We start from the raw sequence: 6,351 nt of genomic DNA, 5'->3' as shown, positions 1-6,351 counted from the left end.
GGAGGGTGGCCCCGCCCCTCCCCTCGCCGGCCTGTGCGGCTCCGCCGGGTCCCAGCGCCGCCGGCACGGGCAGCGCTGGGGGGGCGGCCCCGGGGGGCAAGGGGGACCAGGTTTGGCACCACCGGGACCCTCCGGGCTTCCCCCCGGACTGCCACGCTGCCCCCTCGAGTACTTCCCTGCCTCAGCCACAAGCCCACGGTGTCCCTTTGTATGACTTTTTAAAAACTTCTCCACCCACCGTCTCCCCACCCAAACCCTCGCTCGCACTGCTGGTCGCCCCTTCCCAAGGCCTCCTGCCCTTCCTGCAGGCAGGAGGGCACATCTGTTAAACCCATCGCGGGCGGCTGTGTGCGTCAAAGCGCTCCTACAACAGCGGATGAAGGCGGGCGATCCTCTTGCTCCATCCCAGCAGCCTGGCACCCAGCCCTCCTCCAGCTCGCAGGGCTGAGGTGGACACCAGCTCTCCGCCCCCGAGGGTGCAGACACCCGTGCACAGCCCTGAGACTCACCAGCAGCCCCGAAGCGCGGGCGGAGGGATGGATCCCCACGCCCCCAGGTCCTGAAGCAGCACCAAGGCAGTGCTGATCATGGGTCGTATATGGGCAAGGCAGACCGGGGCTGGGAGAACATAAACTTATTATTTATCTCCACAAAGTGACTCAAGGCATCTCAGTCACTTCCCAGACTCATGTGTTTATGTTGCACGGGATAAACATACCCCTCAGGTGCTTGAACTGGTGTCTGCCACATCCCAGGATGATGCTCTGGCTGCTTGCCAAGTGAGAAAGACCTGCTCTTTCCCTTTCCCTTTCCCTTTCCCTTTCCCTTTCCCTTTCCTTTTCCCTTTCCCTTTTTCTTTCCCTTCCTCAGAGGATGTTGATGTGCTCTGATGATGTCCATGCCACTGGGCCTGGCATAGGAGGTCTGGGAGCTGTGCTGGGCATGATGAAGCCTTTGGAGCTGAGAACAGCAGTGTGTGGGTGCTGGTGGCCTCTGTGTTCCTCTGAAACCGAAATGCAGACTTCCATACTTCCCACCTCACATACTCTGGAGCAGCTTGTGCTCCCAAGCAGGATTTTGCCCACACAGTACATATTTTAAGGTGCAGACCAAATTTGCCAATAATGAGGGACTACTGAGATGTTTGCAATTAAACAGATATTAACGTATTTGGAACACTGGACCCTTAGAATGGTGAATGCTTTTGCCAAATATGCTTGAAGAAGCTACATGACAATTCTTAATATTGCTTGTAGTCTTCACCAGCAATCAAACCAATCAAACCAATGTCTGATGATATAGTCTGAAATATGGGCACTGAATAAAAGATAGATTTTGAAACTGTCCTATAAAACACATACAGGTTCTATGTCTTTTCATGTGGCTGTTTCATAAGATCCTTTTTTGTATACTGTTGAAAGTGGGCCTTCAGTTTGTCTTATACTATTAATAGTATTTATTAATAAGTAGAAGACTAAGATAGGAAACATAAGACAATGTTTTCTTTTAGGCTTCCATTAAAAATCCTACAGTGAAATACAAACTCTTACTTTGAAATCTCATGAATATCCTCAGTATCTTATGCTATACAATATAGGTCAGGTTTTGAGCCTAAATTTTTTGGCAGAACCATCTCATATCACAGCTGTGGAAAAAAATAATTTGGGATAAAAAGGAATTAAAATCCTTCCTGCTGGCAAGATCATCAAATAAGCCAGGGGATAAATAGGCATGGTAACCTATGTAGGCTTGCTGCAAACAATTCTCTAGAACCCAAGACTGGATTTTGAAAAATAAATGTGTGGCTTTTTTCTCATTCTTTCCTTGTAAAAATAGCTGTGGGATGTAAATCGTCCCACTGAGTCAGCACAGAAAGAAGCAGCCTCCATGGCTTAGCGGGTTCCTAACTTCAAAGCTGATTTTAGCAGTTTGAGTGTTGCTGCTGTTAATGTTGGGGAGCTTTCATCTACGTCTGACAAGCAAACCCTCTCGCAGTGTCTGAGCACAGAGAGCACAGTGCTGTGTTTCAAGGAATCTGACGCTAAAACATGAGCGGCACATCAGCATCACTTCCACAAATAGCAGTGACTGGATATGACCTTGAACAACCTTTTCTCTCTGTAGGGAATCCCTGGAGTGGGGGGACAGAGGAACTCTGAGCCCATACAAGTTCTCCCATTCATACAGAGGGATGCTGCTTTGGAGCACAGCTGGAATCTCCACCCTACTGTTGCTTCAACTTCTGGGCTGAAGCCACTCCAACCATAACTACCTCAAAATACCTGAATAAAGAGGAAGACAGGTAGTTTTGCATTTACAACAAAACATGCATTACTCTGAATCTTGAATACTCATCTCACACTCATTTTGCTCCTGGAGCTTCTGCATTAAAGGAATGGGCTATGTGGATACATGGCTGAGCAGTCAGGGGCTGCTGGAATAAGGAGATGGTGTGGAACAGGACAAGCCTGCAAGTCCTTATTCCAATACTAAAAGGGGAGTAGAGCCACCAAGGACTCAAGGATTTTTCTACATGCAAGAACTGCAGGGTTTGGTCCAAGCATCTGAAATGAGACAGCATTTTAAAGTGCATATGTGGGCTGGGTGTTATATTTTTTGCAAAATCATGGCCCAAAGATAAACAGGTCATAAGTATATTTAGGCTGGGAACCAGAAGAGCAGCTTCCATTTGGAGAAACTGCTGGTATTAAGATAAGGCACCAGAAATTTCTGTCCACATTTTTCCAGCCTAAGAGGGGTGGGGATGGGGATCCAAGTGGCCTCACGGGGTACCAGGCTGGTCTCTGGAAGTCTGGGAGGATGATGCTTAAGTTAAACACGTGTCCAGGGCTTACTGTCCCCTCTCTCCTGAAGAGGCTCTGATCCAAGGACATTGGAAATTTGACCCAAACTTCCTATCATAGCTTAACTCTTTTAAATTCTCTCCTGAAATCAACAAATCCAAGGGAATCAGCACTCTTTGGAGATCAACTTCACATTCATCACATCACTCTAAAGACCATCACTCTGTATTTTTGGGACTGTGTGTTCTCCTGAGCTCATCTTCCCCCTCCTCTTCAGTATGTCTCAGAAAACAGCCAGATGTGCCATTCCTTATGTGTGTTACATATGTCAGAAATGATGCAACTCTTTCTAACTGCATTCACATGTTGGATCACTCCTGCTCCCTGCTGGCACATCCATCTTCACCACTTTCCTCCTGCATCCCAAACCTGTCAACCAGGATTGACTCACGCTGTCAGTCCCACCAGTACATTCATTGTGTGACCTGCTGCAGTTTTAATCTGCCTCCAGTGGGTTCCAGTTGGGAGTCCTGGTTTCCCTTGGCCGCTGCTGGAGCAGAGTGGCCGTGCCCCCTGGATTGCCATGTGCTGACCCGTGGCAGTGACACAATCCTCTGCTCCCCCTGCAGATTCACAGTTACAGCAAAATCAGCTGCTGATCCCCAGGAGGCAAACACTGCCAGCAGACTGTGTGCCGTGGAAAGTGACTCAGGCTCTCCTGCATGACACAAAGTATTTAAAAGACACGGAGCTGATTGATTTAGTCATATCTCTCCGCACTCAGGAGGGCCCTGTGCTCGAGTCATGAAAATGTTATGTGGTGGTTTACATAAAGATTTGTGAATGAATGAATCAAACCCTCTCCCCTGAAGCACATGATGCTGCATTATGCACTGTTATTAATAAATCAGTAATTTTCATGGGAGAATCTTGAAAAATGTGCTTTCTGGAGAGCTCCCACTGGAGCTTAGCACATCCAAGAGCAGGTTTGATATAAGTAGGGTGTGCAGCACAGCCCTGCCGGAGCTGAGGAACTCTTGAAGGGTTGGTGACAGTGTTCAAGGCAGAGCAGAAAGCTGTGATACCCAAGGGATGGAAGAGGAACATGAACTTTAGCTCAAAAATTCCTACAGTAAACTTTGCCTGAGATAAAGCAGAAAAGGAACTCCCCAGATCTCTCCCTTCCAAGAACCACCACTGCTTGCTGGACTTGCTAAACCTATCCATGACTTCACACCCTCCTTCCAAAAGTGTAAAGGCTTGTCTCTGTGCTCTATTCTGAACAACCAAGTTGTCACTGTCCCTGTCTCTGTCCCCATCCCCTCCAAGCTCCTGGTTGTGCACCACAGAGCTCCACATGTGGCTGCCAGGGTTCATGCTGCCTTTTTCACACATTCAGGACACATGTGACCCTGGGAAGGACTTACACAAAAAGCCAATCCCACTTACATCCCCAAAACAGGATTAAGCAAGACTTCAGTAATGCTTGGAATGAGTTTTCCTGGGGTGAACTCAAGAGTGAAACTGTGTTTCCAAGGCCAGCACTATAAATGGGCACTGCTTACTGACCAGATCTCATCTAAAAGCATTTCACTGCAGAGAAGGTGGTGCTCAGGCTCATGAAAAGGGCATGGAGTAAATAACCTTCAAATTATCCATTGCCATGAAGGCAATATCACCACAGAAGATTGTAAAGGGGAGGGATCTGATGTGCATATCTTTAGTGTGGTAGTTTTGGTTCCTGCACTGCAGCCAGCTGTGTTCCCTGAACAGTTCCCTTTTGCTCTGAGCTTGTTGCACTTCCTACTTTCCTGCCCAACACCATCTCCCTTATACATGAAACAGAGGAACCTTTATGTGGTGGCAGGTTTTTTTACCCTGAGATGGAGATTTATACTCACAGCTGAACTCTCACAAGTTTATTTCTTACAAAATTTTACAAGTCAAGTCTAGAGAGTAGCTGAAAATATCAGTTTAGTGGGAGGCTGATGCACAGGAGGACCCTGGGTGGGTCTGTGAGCTGAGAGCAGCAATCTATGCTGTGAGGATGATTCAGCATGTGCAGATACTTAAGGATCATGAAGCAAAAGAGTTGCAATGGTCTGTTACCAAAATTGTTTGGTCTGACAGGCAATAAGAGAATTACTTGTTACTATTTTGGATGGACTAAAAATGAACAGAAATGATTGCACAATCGCTCTCCCAGATTTCTGTGCAATTTCAAATCCAGCCCTTGACCCATGTGAACCCAAGCTGGGCTTTGAACCCATTCCTCTGGGAAACCAGTTTGCCTGCCCAGATGTCCTACCTACGTCACATCAGTGGTGACATCAGAGCTGTAACTTGTCTGAACAAAACAAACATGAGCTGCCAGAAGGACTGATCTGTTCGTGGGACATCTTGCCTTCTTGCTGCATTGCTCTGTGGATTGTAACTCATGCACTCTAAGTGGATTTTTGAAGATTAGTGTGTAAAACCTCCTTCTTGTACTGAACAGAAATGTGGCAACAAAATGGATTAACTCTGCAAAAAAGCACAGGTTGCTGGGTCTGGTACACAGATGCCCCTTGGAGTCATTAGCCAAACTCCAGTGGATTATTAAAGGCTGCTGTGCTCCAGGGAAGGCATGATCTGCCTGTTGGGCTGAATGCTGCCCTGTGGGTTCCTGCAAACACGTTACCTCAGGCAGAACTAAAACTCCACATGGAAACCTCTGTGAAGCTCCAGGGCTCCTTGCAGGGCTCAGATTTCATCCTTACAGCAGAATATTTCCAGTCTGAGGCTGCCTGCAAATCACCAGATCAATAGATACATTTACCTGTCAAGAACAACTTGAACAAAAGACTGACAAGCATAATTATGACAATTAATGGATCTCAGCAACATGGTGAAGAGGTAAAAGTAAGCCAGGCCCTGGGCAGGAACATAGAAATTCCAGCACTGGATCAAGTGCAGCATAAAGTTTAATTTACTTCAACAACTTGCTCAGAGGAGCACTTTACTCAGAGCTGCCAAAGTTATTTTTTGTTTTTATAGTTATGGGACTGCCCTAACTATGAAATATGTGTCCCTGATAGCCCCTCAAACACACCCTGCACAAGATATGGGTGAAAATACCTGCTGGAGAAAGGTAAGAAGCAATATTAAAAAAAATTAAAGTCCTATAAATTAAGTTGAATTCTGTGGTGGTCTTGTACAACTGGAGGGGGAAAAAATCTGTGTGAAAACAAGAATTTGAGGACTTCATTATTTTTGGCAGGACTTCTGCACATTTGCTTATCAAGGGATTGTCATAAGGAGAAAATTATTTAATACTGCACAAAAGTTTCCTCCCTCCTTCAGTTCACCCGATCCTAAGCTAACCTTCCTACAGTCTGAGGGGCCTCTTTATGAGATTACATGTAGATTTTTTTTCCCCTGGCCGTGGTATTTTTAAAAGACAGTTTTATCCAGTTCAGCACCGTGCTCAGCGCTGCTCTGGGTATTGCTGCCCCCTGCAAACCGGTCCGAGAAGGGACAGACGCAGCGCTGTCCGCCCGGGACCGAG

The sequence above is a fragment of the Pithys albifrons genome, chromosome 18 (genome assembly GCF_047495875.1).
Source record: "Pithys albifrons albifrons isolate INPA30051 chromosome 18, PitAlb_v1, whole genome shotgun sequence".
In the NCBI taxonomy this organism is placed as follows: Eukaryota; Metazoa; Chordata; class Aves; order Passeriformes; family Thamnophilidae; genus Pithys; species Pithys albifrons.
The sequence above is the reverse complement of the archived record's forward strand: the minus strand, read 5'-3'. Positions refer to the sequence as shown.